Below are 22,046 nucleotides of genomic sequence, written 5' to 3' on the forward strand. Positions count from 1 at the left end.
CTGCTCTCATATGCCAGCCATCTCTGGACAAATGGCATGGAGAAGTTTGGCAAATCTCAAGCAGTTGGACTTGATAACTCCAAGGGCTTACTAAGCAAACATCTGTCATTTGGTCTATCTCAAGACCACTTTAGTTGAATTGCCAGCTTTCTGTCTGGATGCACACTATGTGTGGTGGTGGATGGCTCCTTATCCTCTCACCATTCAACTAACACTGGGGTTCCTCAAGGTTCTGTCCTCTCACCAACCATCTTCTTACTATATATCAATGACCTACTTCAGCTTACCTCCAACGTATTACACAGTTTGCAGACGACAGCACATTGCACTCCTCCCTTTCTTTTGATAAACCTTACTCTACACAACTCTCCTCAACCAACAGAACATCAACCACCACTGCCCTCAATTCTGATCTCCAAGCCATCCTCCAATGGGATTCAGATAACCTAGTCAATTTCATTGCAAATAAAACCCAGTACTGTCTCATTTCTCATAAAAAAGAACCATTTTCCCGAGTATTATTTTTGACAATACCCAAATTTCCAGACAATCTGAGATTTCTCTTCTTGGAATTACCCTGACATCAAGCCTCTCCTGGATTATACATATAATCCAGGAGAGGTTTGATTGCATCCTCAGCTTCTAAAAAACTAGGATTTCTCTTTCGCTCAAGATGTTACTTCACCCCTGAACAGCTGTTAACCTTACACAAATAATAAATCTGCTCAACCATCGAATACTGCTCCCACATATGGGGTGGGGCCCCCAAAAGCTCCCTCAAAATGTTCAACTCAGTACAGAGGAGAGCAATCAGACTTATTAATAACCCATCTCTCACCAACTCACTCCCTTCACTTTTGCACAGACGATTGGTCTCTGCACCATGTGTTTTCTACAAATATTTCCGTGCCATAAACACATGCAAAATGTTCATTCGAAATAGCATCAATAATTCCCCCACTCAGTACTAAGCTCATTGGAACACATGCAGCTGCTGCTCAACATCCCTACACAGTGTACCTTGAAATCCACAAAACAAGTTTCTTCTCCTCCTCCTCCTTCATCCCTGCAACTGCTATAATATGGAACAATCTTCCCCTTCCCTAAGGAATACAATATACAGTCATTCAAATCCAATGTGAACAAGTACCTTCTTTCCCAACCCATGCACGGTACTAATGTAATATAGGTTGATCTACCAACCTCTTGTGTATGGAGTCAACATTTAAAAAAAAAATCCTATTTTAAACATTGTTACTATTATCCTAAGACCCCAAGGAGTCAAAAACTAATCTAGGAGGCCCCTTTTGTCATACACATGGCTCATCATACCGTGCCATAAACACATTCAAATTCTCTGCAGACACCACACTCTCAGGCAATCATTCACAACTCCACATGCAAAAAATCTGCTTCTCACTCCTTCACTGACAACCTCCTTATACCGCTTCCAGGGATGACCTCTTGTTTTCCCCTATCTCCCAACATATTATAAAAACCTTTTCAATGTTAATCCTATAATAATCCCTTAACAACCTGTACGTCTCTATTATATTTCCTCTTCCTCCTATCCATTAGACTCTCCAAACTGCATTGTCTCAACCATTCTTCATATTCAACATTCCAGAGATCAGAAACTATTTTGGTCAATCATGTCTGGACCCTCTCCAACATCTCTTCATCGTTTTGAAAACCAGGTGACCAAATCTATGTATAGTATATGTGGCCTAATCAGAGCCTTATAAAATGGAACAAGAATCCACTTACATCTATAAATCAGTGTCCTCTGCATCACTGCCAGAATTCATTGTGTTGTCCTCACAATTTTGGCAATATGTCCTCTAAATTTTAGATCATTATTAACCATCACCCCAAGATCTATTTCTTCCACCTCCAGAAATATATCCCCACCAAGAATATATTCTTCGCCCCATCTTTGTTTTCCAAATTGTAAAGCCTTATATTTCACAACACTGAACTGACATCCCCACTGCCATGCCCGTTTACTTAGTCTATTCAATTTTCATTGTAAGGCCAGAACATTTGCTCTACTCCTCATAGTTTGTCATCTGCAAACAGATGTATATCTCCATTCAAATCTTCCCCAATATTTAGTATACAGGTTAAACAGGAGTAGCCCTAAAACAGACTGCTGATGCACACCACTAGTGACTTTCCTCTTCTGGGATATTGCTCCCACATACACAACCTATCAGACAGCCAAGCTCCAATCCAATGCACTAATCTAATATCCAACCTCATCCACTCTAGTTTGATTATCAACTTATCATGTGGTAATGCATTAAATCTGGAAAAATCATTGCAGTGTTATAAATTCGTTAAGAACTTCGTGTCTGTCTTTATTTCAAGACATGATGAAACTTGAATGATGATAGACAACAGTCAAAAGCCTTTGCAAAATCTAAGTACACTACTGTGTATCCATCTCCCTTGTCCAATGCTGCTGTCACCTTATTGTAATAAGTAAGTAGATTACAAAAACATGACAGTCATTTAGCAAATCTGTGCTGTCTATCAATGATAATGCCACTGTTGTCAATCCAATTCTGGATCCTGCTTCTCATTAGCCTTTCCAACACTTTAACCACAACACCTGACACTCAGATTTGCCTATAATTTGATGTCTGAATTCTGTCACCTCATTTATGAAGCGGTACATTCTTGCTTTTCTTCCACTCCTTTGGAACTTGACCCAATGTAAGACTCATATTAAACAAATATGTCAAGGCAGATCAACTCCCTGGCAGATTCCTTCAAAATATGTGGTAATATATCATCAAGTCCCACAGCCTTATTAATATCAAGTTTGCTTAATTCTCTATATCCCTCTTCTGCACTCACAGTCAGTCTCTCCTCCTCATCATCCAGTGCTCTGAAACTTTCCATGATGTCTTATTCATAAGGATGAAAGACCTTTATGAATTGCTCATTAAATATCTCAAATATATCCTCAACAGCAGTTATTGATACCATTTTCTCCAATCAATGCTATCCTACCATAATCATTCTTATTTCTGCTGGCTACATATCAAAAAAATTCTCTAGGATTTTTTTTTTTTTTTTTTGCTTCATTAACTAACTGCTGTTCATACTGAATTTTTGCTATCCTTACCAACTAAGCCTCCTTGACTATTCTTTGTATTCCTAATGGAACTGATTTTTACCACTACTTTTATGTTGCCTCCATAATGTCTTTTTTTTTTCTCTGTATTGCATGCTTAATCTCTTCATTCATCCATTTCCCACCGACCTTATTTAACCTTCGGAATACCTTCAGACATTTATTTATTTTGTATCCAAACACAAGTGGTACAGCAGTAATAATTGGTACAACATTATTTACAATAAATTAGGATACATTACAAATGAGACAATCTAAATTATACAGGGAATAATAAGTAAAATATGAAGGCAAATGAAACTATATAAGTTATATACAATATCTGAGGTAAAATAAATAAAGTGATTAAAGGCATTTGATATGAGGAGTAAGTGAGAAAAGGAGTTGGTAGTGGTAGTAGGAACAAATGATTTGACTGGGAATTAGGAGAACATAAAATTAGATCATAAGGCATATTCCAGTAATTGGACCAACTTTTTAAAAATTTTTTTTATTAAGCTAAAAGCACAATAAAGAAATAAAACCCAACAAGTTTCGTAAGTCGTTTGACTTACATCTTAAGGGGTAAAAGGTAACTGAAAGTTAAAACAACAAAAAAGAGGAATTAATAGTTCATACTATACAGTTGTAGCCATCTGACTGTTTATAAAATTAAAAAATCAGAATGTAGTTTCAAAGCAGTGCTAAGTTTAAACAATGCTGGATGATGACACATTCTGTAGTTCACGATCATAATGTCCGAGGTCTGACTGAGGTATATTTTTTTTTATCAAAGCTGACCAAACTTGGTGTAGAATTAAGCCGTGGTTTTTATTGCATTGTGTTGGAATTCTAAGCATGTTTGCAGCTTCTTTAAATTTCCTTATGTACCAGTTTTTTTCTATATAAGACATGTTTGTTTTCTGTCAGAGTACATTGTGGCCAATGGAAGTTGTATGGAAAACCTTTTACCTGATTTGTGTTCTCTTCTGTTTTGTACATCCTTTTGGTGTTTGTTCATGCATATTTCTCTAGATCTTCCTGTTTGTCCTATGTAGCAAAACAGAAGAGAAAACAAATCAGGTCTAACTTTCCACAATGTACTCTGGCAGAAAACAAACGTCTTATATAGAAAAAAAACCGGTACATAAGGAAATTTAAAGAAGTTGCAAACATGCTTAGAATTCCAACACAATGCAATAAAAACCAAGGCTTAATTCTACACCAAGTTTGGTCAGCTTTGATAAAAAAATATACCTCAGTCAGACCTCGGACATTATGATCGTGAACTATAGAACGTGTCATCATCCAGCATTGTTTAAACTTAGCACTGCTTTGAAATTGCATTCTGATTTTTTAATTTTATAAACAGTCAGACGGCTACAACTGTATAGTATGAACTATTAATTTCTCTTTTTTGTTGTTTTAACTTTCAGTTACCTTTTACCCCTGAAGATGTAAGTCAAATGACTTACGAAACTTGTCGGGTTTTATTTCTTTATTCTGCTTTTAGCTTAATAAAAAAATTTAAAAAAAAGTTGGCCCAATATGCCTTATGAACTTCTAAACCACAGAAACCTCCACTTACAATAAAATTAGATATCAGGAGGTTGTTGAAAATATAGGTATTATTTCTGGGAAAATTCCCATGATCAAATCAAAGACTGACAGGAACAGAGATGGAAGGGTATGATGTATTTTTTGAAAACAGAAAGGGTAAAAAGGGAGGTGAAGTTCTATTGATGATAGAAAAAGAGTTATGTCCATACAAGTTGAGCTCATATGGAATAAACATTAAGAATAAATATCTCTTTCAACCCCCACTTCCCCAAAAAAATCCCCTTCCTTTAACAGCTTAACAGCAAATGAAGGCACATCGCTGGAATAAGGAGACAGACAACAACATCCAAAAAGGTATGTCCAAAATTTCTCCTATTTTTTATTCTTCATATATTAGTTTTATAACACTTCAGTAATGCCCTAGAATTTTGGGTAAAGAGCCAATGGCATTGTAAAAAAAGGGGCACTCCTAAACAAAAGTAGGCTATATTAGCCATTAAAATAATAGGTTGTTGAAAAGGATAAAAGATGACAGTGTGATAGGAAAGGTAGTCAGTGTGTTGCCAAGTATGACAGTGATGAGATGATGCAGAGAGAAAAAATTATGAATATGTTAGTGGAAATGTGTGAAGATAAAGGAGTGCAGTTTGATATTATGTGTGGAATGAGTTTGAAGGAAGAACTGAACTATATAAGAGTGACGGACTGCATTTGAATGGTTTTGGTGCAAGTCATTTGGAGAGATTGCTGCTGGAAGGGAGAGTAATGAGTGCAGAAATGAATCTGAGCAAATAAGAAGCATTGTGAAAGAGTGGGCAAGTAAGGAAGGAGAGTTTAAAGTGGTGCTTACGAATGAAGAAGTGAGTAGCATGAGTGTAGAGAATAAGAGAAGTTTACAAGACAAACATGGAAAAGGGGGAGACTCAGGGTGGACAAGGGAACATAGCATGAGAAAGGTTGATGCTCCAAGAAGATGTGAATGAGTGTGTAGACAAAAAGGGATGGAGATGACCTGGGATGTAAGGGAAACAGTTGGATTTCAGGAAGGTTTTGGGATGAGTAAGGAGAAAAGAAATGGCACGAGGAAAGTATGGAGAAGTCACATCTAATAAGTGGTATCAGTGAAACTTGTTATAGATCCAGGAATAAGATGTTATGTTTGTATATAAATGCTAGAAGTACCAGAAACAAGAGAAATGAAATGGTTGCATTGATTGAATTTGTTCACCCAGAAATTGTTGGGATAAGTGAGACATGGTTGGATGAGGATAACATCCTAACAGGAACAGAGATGGATGGGTATGATGTATTTTCTGAAAACATAAAGGGTAAAAAGGGAGATAGAGTGCTACTGATGATAGAAAAAGAGTTATGTCCGTACAAGTTAGAGAAACAAGGAGGAAAAATAGTGGTAGTGGTTTTGAGCTCATATGGAATAAATATGAAGAATAAATATTTTTTTCAACCTACAAAAACTTGATATGCTTTTTTGCTCTGATACCACATCTGTTCTGGTGTAGAGCCAAACCCACCTTAATAAAAGTTCTTAATATTATCCAGAAAAGAACAAGTTGTTAATCCATGGTTCTCTGCTTTGTATATTCTTTCAAGGTTACACGGTGGTCAGCATTTATAGTGAAGAATTTATGGAGACAACACACATGCTAGAATAATTATTTTACTCAACATTAAGCAAATAACAATCGACGTTTTGATTTCTGTACTGAGGTCATCATCAGGAAAACATACACATGTACAATACAATATACAATCTACATGCTGTTGCACTACACAAAAGTAAAATGAATCTAAATGTTTGTTAATAATTTATCCTAGACTGACCTCTGTTGAGAAAAAAAAAAAAAAAAACAGAACTACATTAAACAACTTCTTCAGTCCTTTCGTTTTGAGATTTTCTTCTGTCTGGGGTTGTTCTGGTTGCTATATGGGTTGAAGATGGGTCCTCCACATTCTTGGAATAATTAATCCATCATTTTTGTTCAGATTTGGATGATGTTTTAGCATTTCATAAGCTTCTTTGAATTTTCTTTCATACCAGGTTTTGGTGCAGTGTAGAAACATTGTGCCTTTTTCCAGTCAATTCTGTGGCATGTTTGGAGTGAGTGGTCTGATAGGCCTGTTTTACCATAGTGGAGGTATTTAATGTGGCATTTGTGTTAATCTTTTCTGATTGGGATGGTGTGTCCTGTTTCCCCTATGTAAGATTGGTTACAGGTACATTGAATTTTGTACACCCCTGGGTGGGCACAAGGTATGGAAGAGGATCTTTGGAGGAGCTAAGTAAATTTCTTAGTTTTGCCAGGGGTTTGAAGGTTGTCTTGATGTTGTATTTAAGTAGTGTTGTATCTATTTTTTCTGAATAGCCTTAACCTAATGTAGGGTAAGGCTATGGCATTCTTGTAATCTTTTTTGCTTTTAATGGCATTTTTATGGAGCATCTTGTGAACTGTTTTTTTTATTGTAGTCATTTTTTACAAATGTTTAGTTAATGATTTCAAATTCTTGGTTCAGAGCTTGTTCGTTGGAGCAAATTGTTAGGACTCTATGTTAGAGGGTGCTGATGACTCCTAGTTTTTGTGTTGGATGGTGGTATGAATTTTTATGTATGTATTGGCCTATATGTGTAGGTTTACAATAGACAGTGAAGGAGAAGCAGCTTGAGGGAAGACAATAATTAAAAAGAGAGTTGTTGTTGATTTTGATATGTTTGTGTTGTTTGTTCAGGTGTGGTCATGGGGCCAAATGGCGAAAATATCATCGACATATCTGAGCCAGACTTTGGGTTTTAGACTGGCCAAATCTAGAGCTTGTTGCTTGAAGTCTTCCATGTAAAAGTTAGCTATTGGGGAGAAAGTGGTGAGCCCATGGTATATCTGCTTTTATATAGATTTTGTAAACATAGTTTTGTATAATTATATACAAGTTTTGTATACATTTTATATAGTATTGTATCTTAAACAACTGCATAGATCACACAATTAATGATGACATTTAATTTTTTTTATATCACACCCAAAAGATTATCAATCCAATAGCATATATCATTGCCTTACATGGATAAGAGAATAAGAAGAAAGAAATCTATCAATGTGTTTTTTATACAGCTAAAGGTTAGCCTTGTTGACATTCTTGTGTGTTGGACGACTGCAACTTTGTCGAGATCACATGGTGATAAATTTATCCTCACAGGTGTTTACAGAAGCTACAAATGCCCTTAGTTGAGATCATAACTTTGCTATTGTTCCTAAACTAGAAATTATGACAAACATAGAACAGTGTATCCATAATCTTCCATCTTCGACAGCCAATAACGTTCATTTAGGAATTGTAAGCATCCTAACCAAATCTAAACCCTTCATACCACTGAAACAAATAACTGCTTTAAAAAAGTTATATAAGAATAAAAATATTGTGATTACTAAAGCAATCATATTAGTAATCACATTATTAAAAGTAAGCTACAAGAAGGCTACAATAAAAAAAAATGCAGAATCTCCTAGATGACAGTTCCACTTTGTTTCAAAAGAAAAAGTTCATAAATAATTGAAAAAAAGTTACTTCCTGGCCCCCCCCAAAAAATCATTAACAAATTAAAACCTGCTCATTTAAATCACCCTGTATTCATGGGCTACTTAAAATCCATAAATCCAATATTCCCCTACATCCTATAGTTGCTAAATTGGACACAGTCCGACACACTTGCTCAACAGTTAGATAAGTCACTTGTCCCCAAACTTAGAAAAAATTTTAATTGTTGTTCATAAGGAGAGAACTAGGGATGGCCCTGCTCACAGTGGAGTAGTAATCCTAGTTGGAAGTCATACTCTCTTCCATCATGTTCAAATTTTAATACTGCTCTAGAAGTGGTAGCAATTCACTATCTGCAGGAGTTCTTATCAGAATGGCTCAATATATTTACCAGCAGGTTATGAGTTAAATGAGATGGAAATTGATAATCTTATACTGCAACTGCCTGAGCCCATACTTCTCATGGGTAGCTTTAATGGATACAAGATTCTTTGGGGTACTGCCAACACGAATGTCATAGGTTATATCATTGAGCAAATGCTTGACAATCATGGTCTCTTTCTTCTTAATAATGGAGTAAATACCTTCTTCCACATGTCTATCTGCTTGTATTATGCAATTGATGCTACAATCTGCTGCTGTGCCATTTTTCCACTGCTCATGGGCAGTCGTACTTTTTCCTATCTTGCAAAATTTAATGCTCAAGCAGTCAGTCAGCCACGTATCAATAAGTCCATGAAACATATAACAGATTGTATTATCCAGCAGTAACAGCCACAATTCCAAAACATTATCTCAATTTATGCATCTAAAACCTTGCTAAAACCTTAAGCAGCCAAAAAATATTATTAACATTTGACCTCCATGGAGTCAGAGACTCATTGCGGGAGGTACACACTATTGCACACAATGCTCATCCAACCTGCTTTAAAACTGATTCAATGTGTCTACACCCTACACCCACAACACACTAAGGCAATGCATTCCACTCACAACCACTCTCCATGCAAAGAACCTACTCCTCACTCCTCTGTTCACACCCTCCTTATACAGCTTCCAGTAATGGCCTCTTGTTCAACTCCCCTCTCCCATTCTATGAAAAATCTCTTCCATGTCAATCCGACAACCCCTGACTAGCTTATATGTCTCAATCATATCCCACCTCTTCCTCCTATTCACGAAGCTCTGCAACCTACATTCCTTCAATCTGTCCTCGTACTCCACATCCCAAAGACCTTTGTAAATCTTCTCTGGTCCCTTTCCAACATATCCTCGTCACCATGAAAACGTGGCGACCAAATCTGTGCACAATAATCCATATGAGGCCTGATCAAGGCCTTATACAATGGAATCATAATATCTCTATTTCTGCATGTCAGGGTTCTCTGCATCATTGCTATTATCTGATGTGATGTCTTCACAACTTGTGCAATGTGGCCCATGAATTTCAGGTCCTTGATCACTCCAAGATTTCTCATCTCCTCTACTTCCGTTAAAGTTTCCCCACCAAGTGTATACTTTGCATCCCATCTTTGCTTACCAAATCTCAAAACCTTACACTTTGTAACATTGAGCTGAGAGTTCCACTTACCTGCCCATTCATGCAATCTATTCAAATCTTCTTTTAAGGCAATAACATCTGCTTGACTCTGCATTGCTCTCCCCAGTTTTGTATTTTTCTTATATACCCTACAACATCAAATTTAACCATGCCACCAGCCAAGACGTCTACAGACGTCAAGGTTATCATGGATGTGAAGTGCATATTAAAATTGTAATACCATTGCTATTACATTGAAATATATGATGGATACGAAGCATATGAGGATGCGTATTTGAACCATAATGCCCAGTTAGGTGGTTAATAGCTTTTAAACATGCTTGGGCCCATGCATGTCATGTGAGATGTCAGAGTCAAAAACAATCTTAATTCTAATTTACATTATCAATTAATCAAACAACCAGTGCAAAAATTGTATAGGATAAAATCTAGAATATGAAAGGTAGATATAAAACACACCACCTGTCTGCCTTGAAACATTATGTATGTTGTTGCTGATCCCAAAGCAATGCAGACACTTTGAGAGAAAATTTTGCTTGTATCTCAGCAACAGCTTCATACCTTCCTGAATTTTTAATATTGAAAGAACAATAAGAGAACGGAGCCATATACAATCAGCAATTTTTTATGGAGCTAAAAAGAGCTCTTTTACTGTCTAACATGAGTGCAGTAGGTCTTGATGACATCCAATATGAGATGTTAAAACATCTTCCATCATCTTCTACAGATCTCCTTCTCTTAATTTACAACAGAATACTTACTGAGGTAAGTATTCTGTTCTTGGCATTAGTCATTTATCAATGCCATCTCAAAACTAGGAAAGGATCCAACTTAAGCAAACAATTATTGACTCATCACTCTGCCAGTAGTCTTTGAAAGAGATTGGAGAAAATGGTTAATGCCAGACTTCTCTGATATTTAGAAAGCCATAATCTTCTCTCCAATATGCAATGTAGCTTTTGTAGACATTGTCCTACATTGAACCATTTGATCCATTTAGAAACATGTATAAGGAATGCATTTCTGAAACAATAATATCTGGTTTCAGTGTCCTTTAACATGGAAAAAGCTTATGACACAGACTGGAGATTTGGCAGCATATTAAAAGACCACTATAACCTAGGTCTCAGAGGATACCTTCCTTATTTTTTAATAACTTTCTTTCTAGCCAAGTTTTCGAAGTCAGAGTGAGAAGTACGATAACTTGGCCATATCATCAAGAACAGGATATTTTCCCCAAGGCTCTGTCTTAAGTGTGACACTTTTTTCTTTCAAAAGTTAACTCAGTGATTGAGTTAACATTCACTGAATGGCTTCCTTCTACTATAGGCAATGCTCTATATGCTGATGACTTCACAATTTACTATCACTATCAATTTGCTACCAAATGAGGGTAATTAAAAGATAACTTCAGCAAGCAATTGATCATCTCTCGCTCTCCATGGATTCTAAGTAATGGATTTAGTTATTTCAGCAAAAAAAAAAGTGTCTATACAAATCTTGAGTGTCAAGGATGTGACAAAGTATTATTCCAGTAGCAACAGAAGATAAGTTCTTAGGACTCATCTTTAACAGAAAACTTAATTCCTTGTACATACTTGTCAACTAATAGAAAAGTGCAAGAGCATTCAATCTCCTTTGCACTCTATCTTCTACTGATTGGGTTGCAAATCAATCTTCACTTGCACGTTCAAAATTAAATATTATGGGTCTCAAAGTCTATGGGTCTGCAAGGTACAGTACCTTGTGATTGTTGGATCCCATCCATGATCAGGGTATACAAGTGACTACTGGCCTTACTTCACATTACCCACTCAAAGTCTCTTAAAAATAAACCTTTCCAGAACATCCTATGTGGACAAATAGCATTTCTCTTGCTTAGAGGCTCAATATCACACACACACAGCAGAACTGCCATGATGTGTCCTTTTGGTATGTGTGTTAAAAACATTATGCAAACTATCAGTATGTGTAGTCTCACACTCCATGTGAGACAACATGCAGTTATTTAACGCATAGAAAGCTGAACACTGATTTTCTTCCCATCTATACTGGTGGCTCAAGATCTGAGACCTGTGTTGGTTGTGCTGCTGTATTTCCTGACTTTGTCATATCTAATCAGATCCCACTTTATCACAATAATTATACAGTAAAGTTGCAATTTAGCTAATGTAAAAAAGAAAACTACTATCAAAGGCGTATGATTTAAATAGACAGAGTTCTTTACATGCTATCTTGTCTTTTGTGTACAATACACACCCAGTGCTTTGTAAGGTTCTGCAACTGTGTTTCAAATGGGGATCCTTAATTTTGATATTCAGATGTTTGATGTGTGTGTGTGTGCTGGATTCCCAGCCACATTGGAATTGAAGGAAATGAGATTACAGATGCTAGATCAGCTAATAAGTTTTCTCTACACAGTTTGTCAGTCCAGCATAGAGACTACAGACAGTTTATAACATCAAATCTAATAACCCAGTGGCAGTCATCATGGTTGGAAACACTGACAAAATTGCATGATATTAAGCCTGAAATAAGGCACTGGCAATCTAGTGAACACAGAAGAGAGGAAGTTGTTCTTGCCAGGCTGAGTTGCACATTTGTATTTAATGAGGACTGATGATCCTTCTATGTGTGAATAGTGGCACAGGTATCTCACCATTTGTCATATTTTGGTGGAGTATGAGCACTTTACTAGATGAACTTTACTAGGAATGAACTTTTTAATAATCTTTCTTAGCCATATACCCTCAAGTAGATCTTATAAGACTTAGATAAACTGCATGAATTTTTTAACTTTATAAAAAGAATAAATTTATATGACTACATCTGAATAATCAAATGTGTTTTATACATTCGGGTTTGATTAAATTAATTTTTAAAAAACTTGCTTTTTGTAAATAACATATACTAATTTATCTCTTTATTGCTGTTTATTATTATCTTGCATACAGCTATAACCTATGACTTGGTGCTGTATGGTCTTAGCTGTCCATTTGTCAACAAATCTCTAATCCACCAATCAACCTTGGATTAATTGCTGTATATAAGAAGCATTTCTTATTACCTATCTTTGCAATGTTAGCATAAAATCAACCATCTCCTATCAGGACCCTCTCAATATGATAATGTATAGACTGAACAACAATGGCTCAAGGAGTGATTCCTGGGATACCTTAAATCTGGCAGATATGCAACCTCTCAAATACCTCTCTCTGATACCTGTCCATCAGCCACCCGCTCATCTAAGTCAACAGTTTATATTTTAATCCCATATATTCCAATTTATTTATCAGTCTTTCATGTGGTATTAATCAAATGCCTTTGCAAAGTCCAACAGTATCATAGTGTATCCATTCTCTTTATCCAACTGAACCATAACATTATTATAAAATATGAGCAAATTGTTTAAAACATGACCTCCCTAACCTGATATGCTGGTGGTGGTGTTAGAGACATCAATTTTAGCAGCAGCATCCATGTTATAGCAGAAGTATAATGAGTTCTTTCAATTCTGGTATGATCTTTCCTAAGCTGAGACAAATTATACAACCAGGCCAAGGCTCTGACCAGTTCAGCTGAACATTCCTTTACCATGCATGCTCATATACCATCTGTTCATATTATAGAATTCTTATTGAGGTCATGCAAGAGTTCTACAACTTTCTTTTCATGCACCTCTATCTCTTCATCCAATGTAGTGGTAGCACTGTGCACCATGTTACATACACCAATTGATATACCTCAGCAAAAACGTGTACCATCTGCATTCAGTCAAATTATTCCTTCTTTTGCTTGCAGCATAATTATGATAAAATTCTTTTACTGCAAGCAAAAGAAAGAATAACTTTACACCAGTCATACTCCAATTCTGCCCTACACTTCATATATTTCATAACTCCTGTCAATCTTATTATCACATGATATTCTTTGCACATTTATTGGATCTCTTGCTTAATAGGGTTGCACATACGTACATTTCATTCCCACCCAATTTGTTCTTCGAACTCTAAGGTCATATTCAGATACTGCCGCATTTAAACAGTTTCAATGCTTCCCACACATGCACTGTTGATAATCTTCCCAATTTAATAACTGATATTATGGGATCAAACATAGCATTCTTCTGAGTTTGTCATAATGTTAAGCATGTAACCTTTTCAATTTTGAACGTCCATATAATTTGCTACCTCCCATATCAATATGGCATGAGCACAGTTACCAACTGGTGGCAAAAACAGTCACATCCATAACTGAGACCCCCCCCTTCTTCTTCTGATGCTATTATCAAATCTAATGCTCTTTGATCTTGAGCTCCTTTCACATTACATGCCTCTTGAGAAAGTTGTTTTTAAACAGCTCAATAATTTATCCTTCATACTTTTCATGAGTTTTCTCTGCTACTCAATGACTGTTCGGATAACTTAAGTCATCCATAATTATTACACGTTTAGTAGGATTCAGGTTAAATTGGCAATGTAATTCAATATCCCAGGTAAATGAACTAACAGGCAAATGAACTACTATGTAGTCTCATGTAACATCTTGCCATATATTTTGTCCTGTTAGCCTACATTTCACTGCTATATGAAATATTATTACTATTACTACCTTCATGAATTCCTACCCTAACTGAACTTATAACATCTATATAAATATAAAGCAATGTCCATTTAAGATGTTCGCTTATAATTCAAGAACGAATTGACCAATTTTGATGACGTCTTCATCGATAGATAGAGGATGTTTCAAAGATCATTTATGTGCATTTTCATCGATGTACACCTCCAGAGCAGCGATTTTTTTTTTTTTTTTAATCTCCCTCCACAGCCATAACTACAGTTTAACAATATCTGGCCACTATTTTGTGGCCAGACATTGTTAATTTTTTTAGATATTGGTAAATTCTATTGTTAAGTTCTTTTGATATAACCATTATTATTTTATTAGTGCTTTTTTAGTAGCTTAGCAAGTTCTATAAGTCACTTGAATCCTGTGACAAGGCATATGAGACTAAATAGACAGAGTGAAATTATTGAAGTTTCTTGGAAAAATAAGGAACGGTCTGCTTTCTGTTACAATTGTAATATAAGATGTTCCACTGATTCAAAAGTTGTGATTGGTACTATGACTGTGGTATGTCAGCAGTTTAAATACTAAATGATGTCATTTCGAATGACATCATTTAGTATGAAGCAAATAGCTGAAAGGGGGCTGCATGCCTAATATCAAGTGCAAGATCAAGTGTACCATTTGGCTGGAAGTTTGTTGCCAGTCGAACCAAATGATCATAAATTTTTTAAAAATTTATTTCATTTCAAACTTATGTGAACAAGCAGCTTTCCATTGTAGACAGATCACAGGGTTGAACTCAAAAACTGTATTTGATTTACAAGAATTTTACATCAGCATAACATGTGTATACAACTTTTAATTCAGCTAGAGAAAATACTATCAATGTGCAAGAACAAAGACTGACCATACATGCAAACCGAGTACCAACAGAATATCATGCAGACAGATTCAATGTGCCCACAGCTAATGAAGTAGTGACTGTCATTACTAGACAAGAAGTTAACCACAGAGACATAATCTTACATGGTCGCAATGACAGACTAAAACGGATATGTAAGACATAGACCATTTATTTTGCAGAGGGGGAGAATGGATATTGCATTGATTTACCACAAATGAATCCAGGAAGTGGAAAATGTACAAGTAGAAAAACCATTTCAGCAATGAATTTTTACGCGTATCGCATGATGGTATGAATAGAAAATTTAAATCCACTACATAGATATGGTCAACTCATCAATCAATCAATACTAACATGTATGTTAAAACTGAGTCCGAGAGCTTCACATACATGTGTTTAAACCAAAGTAAACCTCAGGTAGAAAGACTTGAATCAATTTTTAAGTCAATAAGTGACAAAAGTGTTAAAGATTTTAGTCTTCCAATACCAAACAATCCTTTGCCAAATACAGATTTAAGCCGTAAAACCTCATACAATTTCGATGATCTTTGGGATTTATTAAGCTGGCATGAACAATCACTAACTTCAGTTCAAGGCTGAAGTTTTTCACAATGTTTTAATGAGCTGTGAAAATCAATCAGGAGAACTGTTTTAATTGGATGCTCCAGGTGGTACTGTAAAAAACATTTTTAATAAATTTGTTATTAGCTAAGTTGAGATGCAAAATCGTTCTGGCTGTGGCATCCTCAGGTATAGCAGCTACTCTATTGATACACCTATGTGTAATATATCTAAACAAAGGAATTTGTTGAAATTATTACAAAAGGTTACTTTGATTGTTTGGGATGAATGTACAATGTCCCATAAAACATCTGTTGAAGCAGTCAACAGAACACTGAGAGATATCAGAGCAGATAATTTAAGAATGGATGGAATAAATGTTTTATTTGCCAATGATTTTCAACAAACACTGCATGTCGTATCATGTGGAACCAGGGCAGATGAAGTGAATGTCTGCCTTAAGAAATCATCACTATGGCATGATAGAGAAGTTTTCTCTCAAAATCAATATGCATATGCATACCTATATGGAGACTCTAATGCACATTCCTTCTCCTCAAACATGTTAAAAATTGGTAATAGTGAAGTACAGCAAAGAGATGGAAAAATTATATTAACACACCTAAATATTGGGAAAATTATCTGAACTGCAAATGAAATATTGCACAGTGTCTACTCATCTATTGAAAAAACAACAACAAAAAAAAACAACACAAAAGTCCCCATCTTGGTTCAGGGAGAGAACTATCCTGGCACATCGAAATGATGGCATGTTAATAATGAACAAGTTGGTCTTAATAGTGTTAGTGGATCTATTAGTGTTTACAAATCAGTAGATACTCCTGTGGATGTAGATGATGCAGTTCATTTTCTCATGGAATTTTTAAATTTGCTTAATGTACCTGGATTGCTTGGTTATATTATGTTACTCCAAAATCTGCATCTCCCAAATCTTTGCAATGGAACTATGCTTCAAGTAAAATTGTTGAAACCAAATATGATAGAAGCTATGATGTTTACCAGTCCTGGTATTATCAGAGAAATTGTCTTCATTGCTCAGATATCCCTCATTCCTTCAGACTATCCATTTGCATTCAAACAGTTAAAATTTCCAATAAGAGTTTGCTTTTCAATGATGATTAATAAAGCCCAAGGACAGACCCTTAGTGAATGTTTCGGACAATGCCAGTTGTATGAAGCATATTCTCAAGTTAGCAGTTGTGAGAATTTAATTATTTTTCTCAAGGATGATGAAACTTCTAATGTTGTTTACAAACAAGTGTTATAATGCTCACAATTCTACAACATGACGAAAGCAAGTGTTATAATGCTCACAATTCCACAACATGACGAAAGCACCTGCACTAAATACTCAAGTATTTAGAGATACCAAGGTAATGCAGCATTCATGTTTCCATATATAAGTAGTTAAAAGGTGTCACACCTTATTACTAAAATACTCTGGATTAGAGACAGATCTCGGAAGCATTTCCACTTGGTTGTACTGTAAATTACAGATGCCTTGAAGTTATATTTTTGGTTTCATCCTTTATCCAAGTGTAAGCAAACAAAGTTTGTGTGTGAAGTCAAATCATGACTGGGCTACTTGTTAAAAATATTTGTTAATCAGATGACACCTTTATCTCCTAAATTTTTGAATATTTTTTGTAACTTAATTTGTGAAGGGGCGCTCTTGTTTTAGCAATATGCTAGCCTTTTATGATAAAGCATTAAATGAGGGAAAGGCATATACTGCCATTTTCTTAGAGTTAGCAAAGGCATTTGACAGGGTGCCACATGATAAGCTGATATTTAAGTTGCACCACATGGGTCTGTATGTCAGAGTGGTCAACTAGATTCAGGATTGGCTGTCCGATAGGTATCAGAGTTGTGTATGGTGGGGCAGTTTCAAGGAAGCAGAGGGTTACAAGTGGGGTCCCACAGGGCTCAGTACTGGGACCTATATTGTTTAACCTTTATATCAATGACATTGTCAGTGGATTGCAAGGGGATATTCAGTTGTTTGCAGATGATGCAAAGCTGGGAAGGATTATTAGTAATAGTCAGATGCAGCAGCCCTGCAAGAGGATTTGAATAAGCTAGATAGATGGGCAAATGAATGGGGGGTGTCAGTTTAATGCAGCAAAATGTAAAGTCTTGAGGTTTGGGAAACATCGATGGGATGCTGCATACTCTATGGAAGGAGTTATACTGGAGGAAGTAGGGGAAACAAGAGATCTGGGGTTGATGATTGATAGAAAATTGAAATTCAGAGAGCATATTGCAAGGTGGTGAAGGTAACCCAGAATGATTGCTGCAATACTGAGAAGGATGCTGACTTGCAGAGATAAAAGAGTTATTATTCCATTGTATAAGACCCTGATCAGACCACACTTAGACTATTGTTCTCAGGTTTGGTCCCCAGGATTTGAAGGGGATAAATTAACTGTGGAAAGGGTACAGAGGCAGATAACAAAGATGGTTTCAGCACTGTACAATGTCAGTTACGAGGATCGACTGAGGGAATGTGGACTGCAGAGTTTGGTGAATAGAAGGAGAGGTGATATGATTGAGACTTTTAAACTGTTGAGAGCGAGAACGGTCAATGAGCTTAAAGAGTAGTATGATAGACTTTGTGTTTCTTAGGGGGGAACCTCCCCTTGATGAGTCTTGATAGACTTTGTTTCTTAGGAAGGACCTCCCACGATGAGTCTTTTGACTCCATGGAGGTCTGAATAATAATAATAATAATAAATATAGACTTTTCTTTTTCTTTTTTTACTGCTTTTCTAATTTCTTCATTTAAAGCTCAAAATTCATCTATATCATTTTCATTATTTGCGTCAGGTCCTCTCTATAGTTTGAACGTAAGTTCATAATATATTTCTCTCAGTGTTCTAGGATACCTTTCTCTTTAAACAATGCATCTGTCTTTCAATTTTTATACATCTGAGTTATTTGTTTTCTTTCTTGTGAATTTCTTTGTCTTACTGGATTCTGTAAAACTGGGAAAGTTGTTTAAGTCTTTAATTTCTTGATATCTGCTATTCAAATCATGCTCCTTTGTCTCATTTTATTTCTTTCTCTCTTTACTCCTTCCTGTTTCTTTACCATTTGAACAGCCAACATCACTATGGGGGGGGGGGGGGAAGTAACAACAGTCTGCCCTTCTAAATACCCTGATTACATGAAGCCCAACAGACCGCTGGCTTTCACTATCTATAAAAAATCAACAGACAGATGCATCAACCCCTTGTCAATAGCAGGGCATTATTTTAAAACTCTTGGAATAGGACAAAATTGATTTTCTCTTATGGCAATGCACTCACTTCTGAACTCAAATACATATCTTTTCAGCCAATAGCTACAACATCCACAGAATCAAAAAATTTATCACAATCCTGTATATTCATGGTACCTTTGAAAAGGTGAAAGTGAGATCTGAAAAAAATACAATCTTGTGACCATCTTTTAAACCACACAAGAAATTAACATCTCTTATCATTCCTCCCAAAGACTAATTAACAATCCTTGGATCTGCATGTTTGGCCATAGTAAGAAAGGTTGCAGTTTCAGGATACAAAGATACAACCTCTCCTACTATGGCAGGACAGCCAACATCAGGATCTTATAGAACTTAAATAGCATCCAATACCACTATGCCTCTGATAGCTGTCACAGAATCCATTGGGAAAAGTCTCCTTTCTTCACTGAAGCAAGTATAAACATTTCAGGATTATTCCATGAATCAGCCCTCACAAATCATCTTAACCTCAACAAATATAGCTACATTACACTGTCTTTTATCTGAGGACCCTTCATCCACAGAAAATCAAACAGCTAAGAACATTTAATCAAGCCCACTAAGTGGCGCAATTTAGGACTATAGGCCTGTTTCTCCTTTTCAATCTCACTCCTTTTTTTTTTTCTCACTCACTTTTTTAGGGAGTGCCTCTGCTTGCATGTATGCACACTAGGTACTGTTCTCCTGATTATGCCAATTTAACTTTGGTGAAATACTGAAAGTAATGATTAAATCTATACAGTTATTATATCGTCATCGTCATCACCAAGCTTGTCAAGGATTTAGGCCTAGAGTGGCCTTAGAAGTCATCGTTGAATCTCCTAAGAGGGGCATCCTGGTTTTCTTTTTCCTAATGGTTTGTAAGTTAAGGCTTGTTTTGGTAATCTTTCTGTTTCATTCTTTCAATGTGTTCCATCCATTTATGTTTATATTTTTTTAATTTTTTCTATTACTGATTCCTGGTTTAATTCTCTCATAATTTCTTCTTTTCTTTTGTGATCAAATAGAGTATATTTTGAAGTTTTACTCATAAACTTTATTTCAGCTATTATTAATCTTTGTTTGTCTTTTTGTTTTATTGTCCAGATATGTATGTATCTAGACAATAAAATAAAACTGGTATGTATTGTATACTTTTAGTCTGGTTTGTTTTTGTACTAGGGTTAGTTTAAATATAGAGTTAATTACACCTGTTATTTTTAAATATTTTGCAATTTTTAGGTTTATATCTTTTTTTTAGTTTTATATCTTATATCTTCAATGTTGCAATTTTTCCTAAAACAACAAGATGTCTAAATAGTTACAGTATTTTCAGAACAAAATTGGGACAAATGGGCAGGGTTTTTTACTAATCATAGCAGAGCTGAAGTCAAGTAGAGCAAGAGTTCAACAGAAGGAGAGGATGCAGAGGACAGTGAATTTACAGCTATCTAAGTGTGTGAGAGAGAGAGAGAGAGAAACATGACGAAATATGGTATATATATTTTAATACCAAATACAAGGATCTAAATTGTGAATAAATTTAAACGAATTGGATCTGTGCATGAGGAAGAGAGATCTCAATGCCCAAAGGCAATATAAGAAAACAGTGAATCTTTTCACCAAGTTTTGGAAGGAGATCAAAAATTATCAGTTAGAAATGCTTTTTGCATTTCTGAACATACCCAAACAATAATAAGTTGAACACAAGATTCTTTGAATCTTGTGTTCAACTCTGAAAAACGAATAACCATATTCAAATGCTACAATAAGATCTGTAAACTGTTGTTTTGGATGTGTTCAATCTGCAGGATGCATTCCCCACTGATAATTTTTGATCCTCTTCAAAGGCAGGATGAAGAGATCCAATGCTTTCTCATGCTTCCTTGGAAGTCTACACACAAATCCCATTTTTTTTAATTTATTCACAATTTAAATACTTGTGTTTTGTAAAAAAAATATAGATAATCATATCATTAAGACATTTGTTTGAAATTTACTCTATTCCACTAAAATGTGCATTGCAACAGACTGAATTTTGGGGCACTCTAACTATAATACGAGTGCCCCTGGCTTATAGCAGATACTGCTATAAGCCAGACGGACACAAGAGAATATGAATGGCATGCATTAACAAATTAGCACAATGAGAGCAAAGTGAGTAATTATTATGTGAGACTTCAATGACAGGGACATACAATGGAATGGCCACAGCAAGGGAAGAATTGTAGAAAGCTGCTAAGAGATAATTATCTGAAACAGAATGTAATGGAGAAGACTGAAGTTTGAGAGTGTTGAATCTGGTGACAGCATCAGAGAACTTTTCAGTGACCAAGTTTGCCACACTGTTTCCAAATGGAGGAGAGCAATGGGACAGTGCTGATCTGTGAGACTGCAAGAAATGCACAATTTTCAGTTAAAAAGAAGTATATGTAAAATCACAGAACAGATAATTATGAGATAAAGAGCTAACTTGGAACAGTATCATGGAATAAGAATATGCAGGGGAAAGATAGCCACAGTATAGGAGACATTCAAGGGTGTTTGAATAAAAAGCAGTATCAGATTGTATAACTTATATCTGAATAAATCAGGTATAAGTTAGATGGATGAGGCATCATTAAGCAGGAACTGCAAAAATGTTATAGAGAGTATAAATAAAGAGAAAGGTAATCTGCAAACACATGAGAACAAAGCACAAATATGGTAAAGACAAAAGCAGATATGGGAGGAAACTAGCTCAAAAGGAGAAAGAAAATCCTAGTTCTTTCACTACATGGCAAGTAAAAGAAAAAATGACTAAGGATAATTATAACAAGTGATGATGGTAGAGAGGTAAGAGAAGCAGAGAAAGAATTATTCAGTGATAATTTTGCAAGGGAGTACCATCAAAAATAATGCAGTGTCACACATGGCACTGAGTGATGTAAGAACA

At 35.7% G+C, this 22,046-nt stretch overlaps 1 protein-coding gene across 1 annotated transcript in view; it reads right to left on the bottom strand.

The window, feature by feature from the left end:
* The window catches only part of LOC150105253 (methylmalonyl-CoA mutase, mitochondrial-like), a 429,676-nt gene that overhangs the window by 248,379 nt on the left and 159,251 nt on the right, over positions 1-22,046 (bottom strand). The gene's annotated exons all lie outside the window — the stretch shown is intronic.

This window comes from Typopeltis vanoorti, chromosome 6 (genome assembly GCF_054136105.1).
Source record: "Typopeltis vanoorti isolate ZY-2024b chromosome 6, IOZ_Tvanoo_1.0, whole genome shotgun sequence".
Classification (NCBI taxonomy): Eukaryota; Metazoa; Arthropoda; class Arachnida; order Uropygi; family Thelyphonidae; genus Typopeltis; species Typopeltis vanoorti.